Genomic DNA, 20679 nt, shown 5'->3' on the forward strand with positions numbered 1-20679 from the left:
CTGGACGGCAACTGGCGGTGTTGGAGCCCAGGGACAGGTGGAGGAGGAGGAGGTTGGAGGAGGTAGGAGGGATTGCCACACACACAGCAGGGGAACAGCTGACGTTACTGAACCCCAATAACAGAGGAGGGACTGTTGACTGTGCGTACAGCACTTCTGGACGGCAACTGGCGGTGTTGGAGCCCAGGGACAGGTGGAAAAGCAGAGGAACACAATGTAGGCCGAAGCCTGAGAAAGTCGAAAGGGAACCTTTAACCCTCCTCAAGGCGTTTGTAGCTGAAAGAGCCAGCTTGTGCAGCACAAAAGATGCAAAAGGAAAAGGTGGCTCTTTTCGTCATGCTCCTTGCAAACACAGAACTAAACACTTATAAAATGTGTCCCCTGCAACCGTAAAACCGTCCCGGAGGTGGGACTTTCCTTCGTAATGTGACGCAGCACAGCCGTCATTCCTACCCCCCCGGCGCCGCGCACCGGCTCCTCAGCGTTGTTTTATTCCGTCCCGGAGCCTGCGCTGTTATGTTATCCCGTGGCCAGGCACACTTAGCGCTGCCCGTCTTCTGGCATCATTTGGTGTCAGGATGGCTGCGCCTGTGCGGCCGCGCTGGCAGAGAGCCCGCCTCGCAGTGTCTTTTGATTTAATCCCACTGGGGGCCTGGGATCCATGGACATGCGCAGTGCATATCTGAACCTCCACCTCTCACTCATTTCCCTATGGCTTCTTCAGACTGTTCGGTGTCAACTAAAGACACGTTCCGATAATACATTGGCCGCAGGGCAAGACAGCACCTCCAATGCATACTGGCTTAGCTCTGGCCATGTATCCAGCTTTGAGACCCAAAACTTGAAAGGGGAAGAGCCGTCTGGGAGTACAGCAAGAGGGCAAGACATGTAGTCTGTCACCATCTGACGGAACCGTTGCCTCCTGCTGACTGGAGCCGTCTGTGATGGTGTAGACTTTTGTGGGGGGCACAGAAAACTGTGCCACAGTTGGGCCATACTGGTCTTGCCTTGGGCAGAGGCACTGCTTCTGCTCCCTCTTTGTGCAGAGCCTCCTCCACTGCCTGGACGCACTGAGCTGCTTTGTAATGCACTAGCAGCACTTCTCTCAGTTGGAATGGAGAAGATGATGGAATTGACCAGTGTGTCTTGGTACTCCCGCATTTTTCGCTCCCGGTTCAACGGTGTGATGAGGCTTTCTACGTTGTCCCGGTAGCGAGGATCGAGGAGGGTGAACACCCAATAATCAGACATGTTGAGAATGTGGGCGATGCGGCGGTCGTTTCTCAGGCACTGCAGCATGTAATCCACCATGTGCTGCAGACTGCCAACTGCCCAAGAAACGCTGTCCCCTGCTGGAGGCGTGATCTCTGCCTGCTCGTCATCACCCCACCCTCGCTGTACACACTGAGTACTGGACAATTCGGTAACTCCCTCCTCTGGACGGACGTCTTCCTCCTCCATTGACTCCTCCTCATCCTCCTCACAAACTGTCCCCTGCCTACGCGTTTGTGAGGAACCACGTGGCGCTGACTGTCCAGAAGATGATGGAAATGGTGAATCCTCATCCTCCACCTCTTCCACAACATCATCCCTTAGCGCTTGCAGTGATTTTTCAAGCAGGCAGATAAGGGGGACAGTCATGCTGACTAGTGCATCATCTGCACTCGCCATCCGCGTGGAATAATCAAAGGGACGCAAAACCTGGCAGACGTCATTCATAGTGGCCCACTCTGTGGTTGTGAAGTCTGTACGGCGCTGACTGCGACTTTTTTGCGCCTGAAGCAGCTGGTACTCCATTACAGCTTGCTGCTGCTCACACAACCGCTCCAACATATGTAACGTGGAATTCCACCTGGTAGGTAGGTCACATATGATGCGATGTTCCGGCAGGCGGTGTCGGCGCTGCAGAGCCGCAATGCGCGCTTTTGCCGTGCTGGAACGCCGCAAGTGAGCACACTCTAGGCGGACCTTGTGCAGCAGTGCATCAAGATCCGGATAGTCCCTCAAAAAGCTCTGCACGACCAAATTGAGCACATGTGCCAGACATGGGATGTGAGTGAGGTTGCCGAGGCCCAGAGCTGCCACCAGATTTCGGCCATTATCACACACTACCATGCCTGGCTGGAGATTCGCTGGCACAAACCACACATCGCTCTCCTGCTTGATGGCATTCCAGAGCTCCTGCGCTGTGTGGCTACGATTCCCCAAAAAAATTAATTTCAAGACGGCCTGTTGACGTTTGGCCACGGCTGTGCTCATGTCGGTCGTAACAGGTACACGTTCATCACGGGTCCATGTGGAGGTGGACTGTGACGGCTCCTGCAGCGATGATTCTGAGGAACTGGTGTAAGAGGAGTCAATGTGTACAGAATGGATTCCTGCAATCCTTGGAGTGGGCAGGACACGTCCTGCGCCACTCGCACGGTCTGTACCTGGCTCAACGACATTAACCCAATGGGCAGTGAGGGAAAGGTATCGCCCCTGTCCATGTTGACTGGTCCACGCATCGGTGGTGAGGTGGACCTTGCTACTGACGGCGTTCAGAAGCGCGTGTTTTATGTGTCCCTCCACATGCTTGTGCAGGGCAGGGACGGCTTGCCTGCTGAAGTAAAAGCGGCTGGGCACATTGTACTGTGGGACTGCCAATGACATCAAGTCACGGAAGCTGTCAGTCTCCACCAGCCTGAATGACAGCATTTCCAGTGACAGCAGTTTGGCAATGCCTGCAGTCAGAGCCTGTGCTCGTGGGTGGTTTGAGGAGAAAGGCCGCCTTTTCTCCCATGCCTGTACTACCGATGGCTGTAGACTGGGCTGGGAGTGTGTGGATGACTGGGAAAGTGGTGCTGCGGGTGGAATTACAGCGGGTCTCTGGACAACAGGGCCAGAGGTTCTTCCACGGCGATCCTGGGAGGAAGCCGAACCAGCTGCGTGTGAGCTAGAGGAAGAGGCAACACGAGCTGAAGAGGTGGTAGCTGCCGCTGTTGGTTGGCCTACCTCTTCAGTGTGTTTTTCTAACTCCGCCGGGTGCCTGTTGCGCACATGTTTCCACATGTTGGAGGTATTGAGGTTGCTGACATTTCGACCTCTTGACTTTTTGATGACACACGTTGCATCTGACATAGCAAATGTCATCTGCAACTGTGTCAAAAAAGGACCAGGCACTGCAAGTCTTGGGAGCGCCCTTTTTGGCTTTTGGAAGAGACATGCTCCTAACGGGTGCCAAAGCGGAGGCTGCAGGATCCGCAGTCTTCCCCCTCCCTCTCCCTCTTTGGGCCGTACGGGGAATCTCTTCCTCAGAGCTGCTCCCACCACCTTCCTGTCCCTCACGCCAAGATGGGTCGAGGACCTCATCATCTACACTACCCTCTGCCCCCAACTGCTCCTCCTGGGTAGTCTCAGCAGCAGAGCACGCACCAGTAAGTGGCACCTGAGTGTCATCATCAGCTGATGCGGCCTGCGATGTGGTGACCGGAGCCACTGGCCCACCCGCCTCTTCAGAGGAAGACAGAAAAAGCTGTTGGGCATCACTGCACCCTGCCTCTTCTTCCATTTCTCCAATGCTGCTTGGCTGGCCCCCTGTTTCCAAGCCAAGAGATTCAGAGAACAGAAGTAGAGACGGCTCCTGTCCTGGGCTCTCTGTCTGCCTGGGCAATTTGGCAGGTGGTGAAGAGACAGATGGCTGCTCTCCAGTGCTCTGTGTCTGAGAGGATGTGGCACTAATGGAAGTTGATGCATTAGCTGCCATCCATCCGACAACAGCTTCAATTTGGTCTTGACGCAGCAGCGGTGTACGGCGCTCTGACACAAAGCTGCGCATGAACGACTGTTGCCTGGTGAAAGTGGGTGCTGATGAGTCACCGGTGCCCGCAGCAGGCACAGAATCCCCACGTCCCCTCCCTGCTCCGCGCCCACGCCCACGCCCACGTGCCTTACTCACTGCCTTCTTCATCTTGGTTGACTGATAAAGATAAGCAGAAAAGTACTAACGGATTTGTGTGCTTATTCCTGAGCAACTCCTCCTAACAGGTATAAGAAACACTAATTTTCTAAAGTGTGGACTAGACTTTAATATGAGCTAATGTGGCCTACAGAAATGTAAAGTGGTGTAACTGGTGTGTTTGGTGAACTTTATTATTTATTTCTTTTTTGGGGGCTGAACTGACAACAGATAGAGCTGCAGTCACACAGAGACCGTGCAGACAGACGTAAACGGCGCTGCAAGGCCCAAAAACCCTCCTCTACTTTATCCTATGTAGTGTTTTTCCACAAATTAGCTGGAGACGGGTGGAAAGACACTAATAGGATTTTTTTAAATTAATTAGCAGCAGACTACACTACTTGAAAAAAAATTAAAATTGATTTGGCGGTATGACGCAGTGAACAACCCTGAGCTGGAGACAACCAGGCTACGGCTGCTCACAGACTACAGGGCGAGCTGCAGTCACACGGAGACCGTGCAGACAGCCGTAAACGGCGCTGCAAGGCCCAAAAACCCTCCTCTACTTTATCCTATGTAGTGTTTTTCCACAAATTAGCTGGAGACGGGTGGAAAGACACTAATAGGATTTTTTTAAATTAATTAGCAGCAGACTACACTACTTGAAAAAAAAATAAAATTGATTTGGCGGTATGACGCAGTGAACAACCCTGAGCTGGAGACAACCAGGCTACGGCTGCTCACAGACTACAGGGCGAGCTGCAGTCACACGGAGACCGTGCAGACAGCCGTAAACGGCGCTGCAAGGCCCAAAAACCCTCCTCTACTTTATCCTATGTAGTGTTTTTCCACAAATTAGCTGGAGACGGGTGGAAAGACACTAATAGGATTTTTTTAAATTAATTAGCAGCAGACTACACTACTTGGAAAAAAATTAAAATTGATTTGGCGGTATGACGCAGTGAACAACCCTGAGCTGGAGACAACCAGGCTACGGCTGCTCACAGACTACAGGGCGAGCTGCAGTCACACGGAGACCGTGCAGACAGCCGTAAACGGCGCTGCAAGGCCCAAAAACCCTCCTCTACTTTATCCTATGTAGTGTTTTTCCACAAATTAGCTGGAGACGGGTGGAAAGACACTAATAGGATTTTTTTAAATTAATTAGCAGCAGACTACACTACTTGAAAAAAAATTAAAATTGATTTGGCGGTATGACGCAGTGAACAACCCTGAGCTGGAGACAACCAGGCTACGGCTGCTCACAGACTACAGGGCGAGCTGCAGTCACACGGAGACCGTGCAGACAACCGTAAACGGCGCTGCAAGGCCCAAAAACCCTCCTCTACTTTATCCTATGTAGTGTTTTTCCACAAATTAGCTGGAGACGGGTGGAAAGACACTAATAGGATTTTTTTAAATTAATTAGCAGCAGACTACACTACTTGAAAAAAAATTAAAATTGATTTGGCGGTATGACGCAGTGAACAACCCTGAGCTGGAGACAACCAGGCTGCGGCTGCTCACAGACTACAGGGCGAGCTGCAGTCACACGGAGACCGTGCAGACAGCCGTAAACGGCGCTGCAAGGCCCAAGAACCCTCCTCTACTTTATCCTATGTAGTGTTTTTCCACAAATTAGCTGGAGACGGGTGGAAAGACACTAATAGGATTTTTTTGAATAAATTAGCAGCAGACTACACTACTTGAAAAAAAAAAAAAAAAAAAAAAAAAGAACAGTATGAGGCAATGAACCACCCTCCCTGAACTGAATACAACCAGCTATGGATGGCCTATGTGGCTGCACTCAGACTAGAGAGTGGGCTGCACTCACACACACACACACACACAGACCTTGCAGATCGCTGTGAAAACAGCGCTACAAGGCAAAAGCAAGGTGAATAGTAGGTGAACACAGCGGTTGCTAAATTAGCCTTTGGAAAGCACAAAGAAGCAAATCGCTATCTCTAAACTGTCCCTCAGTCAGCAAACAGCGTCCTGTCACTAACTGAATTCACAGCAGAGTGATCGCAAAATGGCGCCAGCGACTTTTAAACTGCATCATGACATCATTTCAGCAGCCAATCACAGCCTTGCCAGTAGTTTCATGCCCTCCATGCTAAACAGGATGTGCCCACACTTGGAATCATTCTCATTGGCTGAATTTCGGAATTTTGAATCTGGGAACTTCCGATTCCGGTATCCGATACGCGGCAAGTATCGGAATCCCGGTATCGGAATTCCGATACCGCAAGTATCGGCCGATACCCGATACTTGCGGTATCGGAATGCTCAACACTATTCACCACTATTGCATGTTTTCGCTATTTGTGGATAATGACTCTCACTGCTGTTTGCTGGAGATGCAAAGCTTTAGGAATGGATTTATAACCATTTCCAGACTGATAGATTTAAAAGACTTTGTTCCAGAATTTCTTTGGATTTCAGAATAATGTCTAGCTTTAGAGGACCTTTTGGGATAATTCACTTTGTCAGGTATGTCGTATTTAAGTGATTTCTTTATTGAGAACAGGTGTGGCAGTAATCAGGCCTGGGTGTGGTTACCACAGTTAATTTATGATTTAAGGTGGGGCAATCACTTTCTCCCACAGGGCCCTGTAGATTTGGATTTCTTTTCCCTTAATAATAAAGACCTTCATTAAAAACCTGCATTTTGTGAGATGTGAAACATTTAAGTGTGGCAAACATGCAAAAGAATAGGAAATCAGGGAGGGGCAAACAGTTTTTCACACAACTGTGTGTGTGTGTGTGTGTGTGTGTGTATATAAAGAAAAAACTTTTTGTTTCTCCAGCGATCAGTCCAGTGGTAGAGTAAAATATACCTTTTATTTATCCATTAAAAAGTTCCAGATTTCTTCAGTAACAACATTGCATACATTCAATCCCTTATGGACGACATGTTTTGACACCACATGTGTCTTCCTCCACATTGTGGACCTGGAGGAAGACACATGTGGTGTTGAAACATGTCGTCCATAAGGGATTGAATGTATGCAATGTTGTTACTGAAGAAATCAAAAAACGTATCAAAACGATGCAAAAAACATCTTGCATCGAAAGAAAACAAACCTCCTAAAAGCTATAGTGAAATTTACTGTTAGTGTTATTATAGTAACAAAAAGTTTACCTAATATTTATGTCACATAACACATAAACTATATTGTGAAACAAAACAAATCCTGTAGTAATTAAATTTTTGACACTTCCCCAAAAGATGTTTTAGAAGTGCAATAATAAACTATATGTGCCCTCGAATAATGCCGATATAAACTACAAATTGTTCTTTTGATGATAAGCCCTAACACAGTTTTGCTAATGCAAAAAAAAAATCTTTAGCTCTTGAAATACTTAAAAAAAATGAAAAAAATGCTCAGATCTGAAGGCCTGAAGTTGGTCAGTCTATAAGAGATTAATGCCAATAATGATCTGAGCTACTCAATTAGCTCCTTGTATTGCAGGAAAAATCTCCAGTATGAGTCTATCTGATATCATTTTTATATAAGCTCCTGCAAGCATTACATGTAGCTTAGTGACTGTAAAATATGGTATTGACAGGGTTATACCACAGCGGAAATGTTATTTTTCTAGAAATAAATATTTTGTTCAGCATCTGTTCCAGTTTTTGATTGTTCTCAAAACAAACCACTATAATTTTGCACCACCAGGGACCATGAGGAAAGAATTCCTGTAACATAATAATTTTTCTTTTTCCTTGTGCAGCTGCTCAAGTTTTCATTTTAATAGGACAACATTTGGTTCAGATTTTTACCACTCACTGGAGGCTGTACATGAAAGTAAAATAAAATAAACAGAACGTAAATGAGCTTTAGGTAAAATGTAGGGCTATATGAGTGACATTTAGGTGAATTAGGTGGAATAGCTACTGTGTGAAATCTCATATCCTTATTGATATTGTATTAGATTGATGAAAAAAATATTATGACCCAGAAGAATGAAATAAATAAATTTTATTGTGTCTGTATCAGTTTAGGGTTTCGTAGAGGGTGTACATATCGAAGAGACAGTTCATGCAGCTGCCAGAGAACTCTATGGAGCTTTTGCTACTGGAAAGCCTGTGCAGAACTCCTCTAATTAGAATAATTGTATTGTTAGCAAACAAGGAGGAATTAGTCGATTAGAAAAGGGGAAGACATCTCCATGTCTCGTAACAATGACTGGCAGCCCAAGAAGAGCCTGAAGACAAGGTAAATGCACACTGATAATCAAAAGGGTAACAATGTTTAAAATGTTGACTTACAGGCTCCATATCTCACCGTCCAGTACTGCTTCGAATGTAAGATTGCCATCATTTTATAGACAATCATCTTGGCTATAATTTATACTTTTCAGTGCACTCACCAAGATCATATTTGTCTATCAAACTGTCTGATAGTTAAATATGATTCATCATTCAAGATAACATATTTCCACTGTTCCAAAGTCAGTTAGTGGTGTTTTTCACACCCTTCCTGCCAATGATTGTCATTGCAGAGTGTGATCTTAGGGAAAGGTGCATATGAAGTCATCAAAAATTATTTTTGGTAGCTTCCAGCACACAGTTCCTTTGCTGATTTAACTTACAGATGCCTTTATTAACTCTACAGTAGATACAGCAGTAAAGGATAGATGACATTTCTGCTACACACTCCAGAACCCATGCATTATCTGGCTTGACCACCAGATCCCCTGACTTTCACTAACTACCCCATAGGCATGTACAAGGCAGTTGGCCTAGTTTTGGAGACTGAGTCATTGGCCAGGTAATGCGTTCCAAGCACATTTGCGTTTCACGATTGTCTGAAACCAGCCTTAGCCTAAGTCAAAATCAATAAATATTATTTTGTACTACTATCATTAAGATAGGTATTTGGAGCGCTCTAAACATCCCTTGCTACTGGCTTTATACTTATTCTAAATGAGTCAAATCAATTACGCCTCAAAAAAGCTGTAAGGTTTTGCCATTAGAAAAAGTAATTTGTGTAGATTTAATCTTCAATCTATTTGTCTCCACATGAATGGATAACATTTGCAAATAGCATTCTGGGATTAGAATTTTCTACAAATATTACATGAGAGCACTAGAAATCAAAAATGGAAAATCTATATGCAACAGAAGACAAATGTGGAAAAATAAACTGTGTGCTGAACAGAATGATTGTATTTCCTTTTGTTCCAAACATAACTGCCAGTGAATTGGATCACAAAATGACATTGATTTTGCAAAATGTCTATGCTACATCTGCATCTCATCTATATATCTGTTTTAACAAAAATCTCTTTGTGAAAAATTTGTCTATCTATCTATCTATCTATCTTATTTAACTTTATTTAACTATCACTAGGTAGTGCTGATTGAATTCTATAGGGGCTTTGTATAGCAAAGTGTAATGAAATTCTGTCACAATTTGCAGGAAAAATGTTTTTCATGAGTTAAGTGATCAACAAATATTCAGAGACTTTTTGTGGTTTAGAAGCAAATGCAAGCTTAATAGCCAGCAATTCTCGGTTCCCAACATTGTAGTTGAGCTCTGCCTTTGAAAATTTCTTAGAAAAGAAAGCACAGGGATTCACCCCATCCCCTCCCTCCTGGGAAAGAATAGCCCCCACTCCTACTGATGAGGCGTCCACCTCTACCAGAAAGGGCTTAGTCTCATCTGTCTGTATCAAAACAGGAGCAGAGCTAAACCTCTCCTTGAGATGCTCAAAAGCCTCAACAGCCTCAGGGGACATTGGACAGTATTGGAACCCTTCTCAGTAAGATAAGTAAGGGGTTTTGAGATAACAGAAAAATTCTTTATGAATTTTCTACAATAATTAGCAAACCCCAAAAATCTCTGAATCAATTTCAAGCATTCCAGTCTAGGCCACTACAATACTGCCTGAACGTTCACCAGGTCCATCTCAAAACCATCACTGGAAACAAAGTACCCAAAAAAACTCATTTTCTGTACCGGAAACTTTCATTTCTCCAGTTTAGCAAAGAGTGTGTGTTAGGGGTCGAGTTCCCGTCTCTGCACAGGGGGAATCTCGGGCCATCTCCGCTGTGGTCTCCCATGCTTCTCCTGCCACAGTGGAGTCTGCTCAGTGGAGACGTCGGTCCCAGCGTCTCACTCAGTCTGACTCTGTACAGAGAGTTACTGCTGCTTCTGCCATTGAAGTCAGTGCTGGGCAGCGGCGAGCAGACGCTTCTGGGACTAAGTCCTGCTTTTCTCATTCTGAGCATGCCCAGAGTAAGATCTCTCAGTGGAGATCGAGGGTCACATGATCAGACACTGCAGCTAAGGTCCTGTAGGTGCTCACGCTCTGTGGCAGCCTCTCATTGGTCCTTCCAGGAAGGTCCTGTACGTGCCGCAACTATTTAAGGCTCGCATGGCCGCACGGCCATGCGCTAGTATTGCTCTTTATTTATGTACTCAGCACCAGTGTGGTCTTGTATGAGTGTGTTCAGGGACCTGGCTGAAATAAGCCCCTAGAATGCTGGCACCTCCGGCGAGGAGTTTCGTGTGCATGCCTGACCACTGACTGCTTTGTTTAGGCAGTTAGCCTGTGCCTCTGTGGAGTCTAACAGGTCGCAGCGCTTTGAGTTCACGGCTGCTCTGTGAAGTAACAGAGTTAGCTAACACCATCATTTAGTTCCGCTATTTGCTAGCAGCAGGTTCTCCTGCATGGTGGACCCCGGGCTGTGAATGCATCTATCATAATAAAATCTATATATTAATTTGGTGCGTTCCGCTAGCCCTAACAGTATGTTTTCTCTCAGAATCTGCAGAACCTCATGGACTCTCTGCCAATGCGACTCCAGATCGAGCGAATAGATCAAAATTACATGCCCGACGGAGATCGATCTTAGAGAACCACTTGGCTCTAACTAATTGGTTAAACAAATCCGGAATTAGCGGCAAGGGGTAAGGATTGCGCACAGTGATCTTATTAATCTCCCTGAAATCCAGACATGGCCTAAAACCCCCATCTTTTTTTTACAAAAAAGAACCCCACAGCCACAAGGGACTTAGAGGGTCTTATATGACCTGCAGCAAGACTAGTCTGCAGGTATTCCTTTAAGGCCTCCCTCTTGATTTAATCATCAGATTAAATAAACGACTCTTAGGGAGAGAAGCACCTGGGACGAACTCAATAGCGCAATCGTAATCTCTATGAGGTGGTAGAGCTTGTTACTCCACTTCTGAAAATACTTTCCAGAATTCCTGAATGGCTTCAGGTAGCTCATTTTTCACAACAGCAGCAATGTGTACATCACAACATTTCCCATAACACTCCTGACCCCAGGATCTTATCGTACTTGACGACCAGTCCAGTACAAGATTGTGCATTTTTAACAACGGTAACCCCAGGACAACTGGAAAAGGCAATTTAGCAAGCACAAATAAATCTAAAGATTCCTGGTGTTCCATATTCACAGTGAGTGGAAACCCGGTGACCTTTCGAGAAACGCACCCATGCTCTAGAGGAGTGTTATCAATCACCACTACAGGAAAAGGGCATGTTAAAGGTACAGAATCAATCTTATACTTGTCTAGAAATTGTTGATCAATCAAATTAAGTGCAGAACCACAGTCCACCATCACATCAATCAAATGACCACCACAGGTAGAACTACCAGAAAAAGAAACTCCTGCCGACCGTAAAAATGCAATGCGAAAGGGAGGGTTATTCTGATTGACCTTTTTTTTTCTCTTTTCCTTGTTTATGCATCCTTCACATTGCTTAATAAAATGGTCAGCCTTACCACAATAAAGGCATCTTCTCTGCCTTTCTTGGGAATGAGAGGGCATCTCCCCAAGTTGCATCAGCTCCCCACAGTCAACGGGGCTCTCCAGCAAAATTGAAACCTTCTCCTCATTCTGTCACCTCTCAATCTTCTATCCACCTGGATAGCTAATTGCATAGCAGCCTCAAGCGTAGCAGGTGCAAGATATTCAATGAGCAAATCTTTAACCCTGTCATTCAAACCTGCTAAACACTGACTCTTGAGTGCTGGATCATTCCAGCTGACCTCTGCAGACCATCGTCTGAACGGGGTACAATATCTCTCAGCATCACCAGAATTTTGTTTCAGCCACCTCGGCTGTAGTGACCCGATCAGAATCATCATATAATACCCCCATAGCAAAAAACCCCCCACTTCTACTGACATCAAATAAGGGTCATCCAGATGCAATGAATTCAGCCCCTGAAGACCTGGGTCTAAGCCGAAAATAAAGTAATCATGCATTTTAAAACAAAAAAAGTTCCTGCCGTTTACCAGAAAAACATTCAGGCAAACCCACCTTCGTTTTTTTAGAGCGGATTCCAGGGCAATTACTCACGTGCTGTTGTAAGCTGACAACTTTCAACGTTAACCCTTGCAGACACTGAGCAAGATCTTGAATGCTGTTCATATTGTAGAAATCCGGGATGTTTTTTTTTTATATATACTTCTTTCTGGCTGGACAAACTGTTACCGATCTGCAACAAAGGACTAAGGTAGAAGGGGAAAACTGACTGACCATGCACTATGACTAGGCTGAAACCCTACGATGGAATGGGTGACCAATTCCGTGCGAATAGACCCACCAACGATCCTAGGTTAATCTCAAACGAAGACCTATAGATAAGTGGAAGGGATTCCCTAAAAGAACTAAGGACTGGGTACAAAAACAGGTCACCTCCTAATAGAAAACACAGAGAAGGCTGCAGAAACCAATAGAAAACAGAAACTAAGGCTAGCAGAACCAGAGGTACCAGCACTGCACAAATAACACACACAGAACACAAAGCAAAGCACCAAGCTAGAGCTCAAGCAAATTAACACTGTTGTACAGCAAGGACTGGGAGGCAGGTGCTGGTTAATAAAGAGTGATACAAACACCTGACCCAAGACAAACCCAGCACCAGAAGAAAAAGACCAGCAGCCAGAACTCCACATGAAAATGGCGGATATTCACAAATTAAACAGATTCTAACAATGCTGATGTTAAGCACAGAGGCAGAGCCCGTGTGCAAGGTGAAACTGTGTCCACTGTGGGAGCACAACAAACACACACATCATGTTGACCTAGCTTCCTAACCCACTTTGTAGGGGGGCACGTAACACCACTCTTGCAGCCAGACCAGTGTGAAAAAGTTGTTGGATGGATAGCAGATAATGCTTTCAGTCACTTTACCAGCACCACCCTGTCTTCCACATGGTCCAGTCTCAATAGCCATGATTCTGAACCACACAATCCTCACCTTTATCCTTTTTTGGCCCACCATGCCAAGCGCCGGGGACAAGTGATCTCACACTTGAACACACTGAATAGCTGTTCACGTTTCCATTTACAGATTATGGCTTCTTGCCATGCCGGTTTCAAGCAGGACATGAGGAGATCGCACATAATGATGCACAAATATTTGAGCAGTCACAGTCACAAGAAAGTGACGGTGGAAAAATGTAATTACTGTTGCAAGAGGTTGATGATGAGACACAATTTCTAACAAGTGAGCAAGTTAGGAGTACCAGAGTGAAGAAGTGGAAGACGAGGTAGTGGATGATGAAGTCACTGACCTAACCTGGGAAGGTGACATGCAAAGCAAGAACAACATTGCCAAGAGAAGGGATCCACAGCACCACAGCAGGCAGGAAGAGGTAGTGGGGTGGTCATAGACACAAGATAGGCAACTATTACCCAGATCACCAACACGAATGAAGTTTCCAGACCAAAGGTTGGGTGTTCCCGAGTCTGGCACTTTTAAAAAGACAGTCCAGTTAACCCAAAAAAGTCAATTTGCATCATCCGGGATCAATAAAGTGTATCGCATCGTATTGTATCGTATCTGCCATGATAGCATTAGCAGGAGCAGCACAACTAACTGCCTGAACACCCATTCATGCTCAGGCACGTGAAAGCAAAGAACCTGACTAGATGGGTCAAACACCAGGGTCAATGTACAGTGTGTTAGGGTTGGCTGAATGCACCAAATAAAAATAAATAACAAATATGGTGCAATCGCAACCCTGGGTGCATCGTGCAGTAATCTGCTGCTAGTGTGAACAAGATGGATAAAAAAAGCTAGTGAACACTCCACCTTAAACACACTGAGTTAACTCCAAATGCAGAAAATTAAACGCAAATATAACTCAGAGGTTCACATGGAGAGGAGCACCTACTCAGCTAACTAACGAAGGGTACAGGGGAAGTAAGTACCAGCTCAGCTAACCACCAAGGTGTACAGGGACAGTAAGTACAGGCTCAGCTAACCACCAAGGGGTACAGGGACAATAGGAAGTGTTCAATACCACATTAGAACCACTGCAAAAGAACCCGTGGGTTGAACTTGCTCTGCGGTGCAATACCCTGTTAATTACACAGGGATGTACATACACACCAGACGGAACAGATAGCAAAATCTCACTGTCAGCAAGAACACGCAGCAAATCTCCTCTCTGGAGGAGCCGGAATACTAATGACTTGATGCCAGCCCTGATCTCACACAACCAATTTCCTCTTCAGAGATGCCAGAATTCTAATGGCACAGGAAAAGCCCTGAACACATGCTGACACAGATCACTGACGTCCCACTCATAGCAGATACGGTGCTAAACACACAAAACGGCGTTTCACCCAAAGCAGTAGTGAATCCACCCACACATACACCAAACACAGGTGACGCTAGCACGCCCACATGCTTCGCTGAAAGCCCTTTATGCGCCAGGCTCCACCCCAAACACTCACACCCAGTCAGACAGGGCATCACCCATGGGACAATCGGGAGCTGCCACATCACCAGAGCAGAAAGCATCCGAGCACCAATGACAAGGCGCCACATCATGGACTTGCTCAGTAAGGTGATTTCTTGACATAGACTCCAGAAAGTGGGGCTGCCTCTGTATACCACTGGTTGCCATAGACTTCAGCTGGAAATCCAGCAGTAACCACAGATGTAACAGGAGCCTGAGCAAGATGCTAGGGCCAACATCTGTGCTAAGCAGCAGACCCAGCGACCGGACGTGAATGGGAGACCACAGCAACAAACAGTGCCTGCAATACATCCCACACAGCAGGGAAGTCCCAGCCTCTAACACAGTGTCTGCGAGTGACACCACTGCCTCTTTCCCTGTTCTACCTGCACGTCAATCCGCTGTCAATGACACATGCTAAGATGCCTCGCACTCTACATCTGTCATTGCACATTTGCAAACACTGTCAGCAAACAAGTCCACATCTTTGTCCCAGTGCAGCGTTCAGTTGTCCCTATCCCAATCCCTGGAACGCAATAGTAAATACATAGGCACCCACTGGCCACGATACTGAATGGCTACCTTTCCAGACTGCTTGCCCTGTAAATGTTGCCATTTAGGCTTGTGGAGATGGAAGCTTTCCAAAACTTCATGGTGGCTAGAGATGAGTGAACCTTTCAAGAACCTTTCAAGGTTCAGTTCGGTTTGATTAGACGAATGATTAGGCATTCGATGAGCATACCCAAACCCCATTAGATTCAAAGGGATGCCAAAGCAAACAAGTAGACAACACCCTAATGGGTGACAAAAAACTTCTCAAACAGCTAAAATTAATGGTAGACAGAAACCATGAATACTGGCATCAATTGACCCACAGTAGGAGTTTACAAATGGCACAGCATCAGTCAGCCATAGGCTATGCATGAGGTATAAAGGCCTGGCGCAGCATTTACTTATTGGAATTTAATTTTTTTAAGGACCTGGTTGTTTATGGAGCGATGTAAGCCTTCTTAGCTGGGAGACTTGATTCCTCATGCAACACCTCCATTTTTTTACTTCACTCACACTCAGATGGCACAAACATCAGTTTCATACAGTACTGTTGATAGAAAAATGTAAGGAAAGTAACACAGGTTGTTGACTGACCAATTGACCCACAATAGAACCTTTTGTATTGGAAGCAGAAGCAGTCAGCCGTGGCCCATGCATGAGGTATCAGGGTGTTGCCCAGCATTTACAGCTTGGAATTGAAGTTTCAATGATGACCTGGTGGTTAAGATACCTCATGCAACAGCTCAATTTTTGTTAGTTTACCAGCCACACTCAGGTGGCACAAACATCAGTTTCATAGATTACTATTGATAGAAAAATGTAAGGATAGTAACACAGGTAGTTGACTGATCAATTAACCCAAAGAAGAACATTTTATAATGGCACAGCAGCAGTCAGCAATAGACCATCAATGTGGTATCAGGGTCTGGGCCAACATTTAGAGTTTTGAATTTAAGCATAAATAAAGACGAGGTGGGTGAGGGACCAGAGTAGGCCAGCTCTACTGGAAGCCCTGATACCTTATGCAACAGCTCAATTTATTTTTCCCAGGCAGACATATATCAGCTTGATAAAGCACTATTGTTAGAAAAAATGTAAGGATAGTAACACTGGCAGTTGACTAAAAGTAAATGCAGGCTTGACGGTCTGTGGGAGCAATACTGCAGCAGGCACCACACATGAAGGACACCCAACTTGGAGTACAAATATTTTCCAAAATTAGGGCCAGAGAACAGGAATGTGGCATCAATTTACCTACAGTAGAAATTTGATAATGGCAGAGCAGAAGTCATCCATGCGCCATGAATGAGGTATAAGGGTCTGGACCAGCAGTTAGAGGTTTGCATTGACTTTTCAATTAAGATGTGCTGGCTAAAGGAGCAGTGTAAGCCTTCTTATCTGGGAGCCCTGATACCTAATGTAATACCTTTTTTTTGTTTTCCCACCAGCCACACTTAGATGGCACAAATGTCAGTTTCACACAGTACTATTGGTACAAAAATGTACGGAAAGTAAAACAGATAATTGACTGAAAGTGAGTGTAGGCCAGCCTGTCTGGTAGCTCTACATACACAACCCACCAGAGTAGAAACAGTATAATAGACCTCTGGCACATCTTCCACCACAGTCAACCCAGTAGAAGTAGAGCCAACTTGTAGTGTCCACATTTCAAAGAATACACAGAACTAAAGTGGCATCAATTTCCACAGAGCAGAAACAGTATAATAGGCCTCTTACACACCTTCCACCACCGGCATCCCATCAGATGGAGACCCAACTTGGAGTGTCCACATTTCAAAAAAATAATTGTCACACAGCACTAAAGTGGCATCAATTTTCACAGAATAGAAACAATATAATAGGCATCTGAAACACCTTTTACTACAGGCAACCCACCAGATGGAGATCCAGCTTTGAGACTCCACATTTCAAAAAAATTATCATCACACAACACTAAATAGGCATCAATTTCCACAGATTAGAACCTGTATAAAAGGTGTCTGGCACACCTTCCACCACAGGCAACCCACCAGATGGAGAGCCAACTTGTAGTATCCACATTTAAAAAATAACTGTAACACAGCACTAAATTGGCATCAATTCCCAGAGTAAAAACAGTATAATAGGCCTCTGACACATCTTCCACCACTGGCAACTCACCAGATGAAGACCCAACTTGGAGTCTCTACATTTTAAATAATAATTGTCACACACCACTAAAGTGGCATCAATTTCCACAGAGCTGAAACAGTATAATAGTAATCTGACAGACTTTCCACCACAGCAACCTATCAAATGGAGACCCAACTTGGAATATCCACATTCTAAAAGATAACTGTCACGCACTACTTAAGTGGCATCAATTTCCACAGAGTAGAAACAGTGTAAAAGGCCTCTGACACACCTTCCACCACAAGCAACCCACCAGATGGAGACCAAACTTGGAGTCTCTACATTTAATAAAAGTAATTGTCACACAGCACTAAAGTGGCATCAATTTCCACAGAGTAGAAACAGTAAAAAAGGCCTAAGATACACCTTCTACAACTGGCAACCCATGAGATGGAGACCCAACTTTGAGTCTCCCCATAGGAAATAAAATAATTATCACACACCACTAAAGTGCCATTAATTTCCACAGAGTAGAAATAGTATAATAGGCCTCTGACACACCTTCCACCACAGTCAACCCACAAGAGAGAGATCCAACTTTGAGTTTCCACATTAAAAAACTAATTGTCACCCCCTACTAAAGGCAACCCTCCAGATAGAGATCCAACTCAGAGTTTCAACATTTAAAAAATTGTTTATAACATCAGCGGCAGTAACAACAGCAGACACAGAAGACACCACAATGATGACACAGACAGCAGTAATGCAAGATCGATGCATGACACTAAAAATGACATCATCGCCTAGTTTGCCCAATCTGCGACTGGGGTGCAAAAGTTATTGGAGATCCATGACTTATTCATTTTGATGAACGTTAGACAGTCTACACTTTCAGGGGACAGTCGGATGCACTTTTCTGACAGGACAACACCAGCTGCACTGAAAACTCATTGAAAACGCTTGCTGTCTGGCATGACATAATCTCCAAGGCTTGACAGGCAAGCTCAGGACATTTCCATTTTTGAAGACCAAAATGCAAAAGGATCCAAACCCCACATAGTGGCATTGACATTGAGCTCTAGATACTACTGCACCATCCTCTCCAGTCATTCATTCACAACCTGTTAGACTTGTACTCTGTTCTGCTGGTGCACAGGCTGGTCTAATCAGTGTGTTAAACATCTTGATGTTCTCGGGGTTGGAAGTCTAGACCTGGGATGTACACTTTGTGCATATCTGCAGTCTTGGGGAAACCACTCTTAAGATTGTCTACAAGCATGTTTCGATACTCCAGCATGCACGCATGCCTTTCTGGGGGAAGCATCTGGCTAAATTTTCTCTTGTACCATGGACCTAACAGAGTGGCAACCCAGTAGCAAGCACTATTTCTAACCCTAAGATTATGGGCATCGTGTTGAAGATAGTGCAGCAAAAGGGCACCCATGTGTCAAGCACTTCCACGAGGTTCAAGTCCATGATGTGTTGGTGGCGGGGTAACAATGTTGCTTCCTCCATCCTCTCCCGCCAAACACAGACAACAGAGATCGGAACATTGTCCTGTTTATCTCCTGACTGTTATGCCTCCATCACCTCATCCTCATTCATTTATTCCTCGTCTCCTGCATCTTCACTAACAGTTTGTTAATTTGAGATATTGTTTTCCCTTCCGCATCCTTCTCTACTTATACCTCTTCCTCTGGGACCATCACCTTCTCAGGCAGACTATTCAAAGTGTGCTCCAGCATGTAGATGACAGGAATAGTGATGCTGAATAGTGATGAGCGAGTATGCTCGTTACTCGGGTTTCCATGAGCATGCTCGTGTGGTCTCCAAGGATTTAGATGTGCTCGGAGATTTAGTTTTCGTCGCCGCAGCTGCATGATTTGTGACTGCTAGACAGCTTGAATACATGTGGGGGTTGGCTCTTTTTTAGGGAATTCCCACATGTGTTCAGGCTGTCTAGCAGTTGCAAATCATGTAGCTGCGGCAACGAAAACTAAATCTCCGAGCACATCCAAATTCTCGGAGACCACCCGAGCATGTTCGGGAAAACCCAAGTAACGAATATACTCGCTCATCACTAATGCTGAATATGGAATTTTTAGCATTAACCATCTTAGTAGCCATTTCAAAACTGTGCAGAAGGGTGCATAGGTCCTTCACCTGTGCCCACTCCACAAACATGATTTGCACCACGTCCAGACTGTATAGGCCCAGGCTATGCAAAAGGACTATTGATGATCAAATATGCTCATTAATCGAGTTTCTCCGAGCATGCTCGGGTTGTCTCTGCGTATTTCGATGTGCTCAGAGATTTAGTTTATGTCGATGCAGCTGCATGATTTGCAGCTGCATGATTTACGGCTGCTAGACAGCTTGAATACATGTGGGGATTGCCTGTTTGCTAGTCAGATGTGTGTGGTTACCATGGCATAGGGTCCCACCAGGTTTGCACTCTTATTGAACACAGCCTTCCCATGCTCCAGGTTTAGTGGACACAGCCATTGCTCTAAAATGGCCTGGATACTCTTAAGCTGTGTGACTGCGATCTCCAAGGCATACTAATTTAAATACTTCCTGATTGTGGTGAGCCATGGCTGCACAATATGGAGGTGAGGGAGATTCTCTTTACACTGTTGGAATGCGAGTCTGATTAAGGGAGAGGTTGAGGGCACGACGTGTGGAGGCCCTGGAGGAGGTGGAGGAGGCGGAAGCAGTGGACAAAATTTTAGATACAGAGGTTTGTCCTGGAAGCCTTGGGAATTCAAGGACTTGTGGAGCAGCCCATTGACTTCCTACCCCCAGATCCACCAGAGTCACCCAGTTCACAGTCAGTGAGATGTAACGCCTCTTCCCACGTTTGCTTGTCCAGGTGTCAGTAGTGAAATGCACCCTGGAAGACATTGATTTTTTCAGAGAATAGGTGATGCTGTCGGCGATATGCTGGTGTAGAGCAGGCACACTTTCTTAGAGAAGTAATCGTGACTGTTCAACTGGTACTATGGAACTGTGATGGCCATAATCTTTCTTAAATCGTCTGTATCCACCAGGTGGAAAGGCAGCATTTCCGTGGTCAACAGATTGGAGATGGTGGTGTTCAAGCTCTCAACTTTGGCACGTGTTGGAGGGAACATTCTTTTACGTGACCACAACTGTGGGAACGAGGGCTGGCTGCTGTAATGAGAGAGGGTGGATTATGGAAAACAGGACAAACTGCTGGACTGTGAGTGAGGTGCAGGCGGAGATTTTTTGGTGGATTGAGAAAGATGTGTTGTGCTAGGTGACATAAAAGCAGCAGTCATGCCAACTTACCTAATAGCTGATGGGCTCTCACTCA

This window comes from Ranitomeya variabilis, chromosome 1 (genome assembly GCF_051348905.1).
Source record: "Ranitomeya variabilis isolate aRanVar5 chromosome 1, aRanVar5.hap1, whole genome shotgun sequence".
NCBI lineage: Eukaryota > Metazoa > Chordata > Amphibia > Anura > Dendrobatidae > Ranitomeya > Ranitomeya variabilis.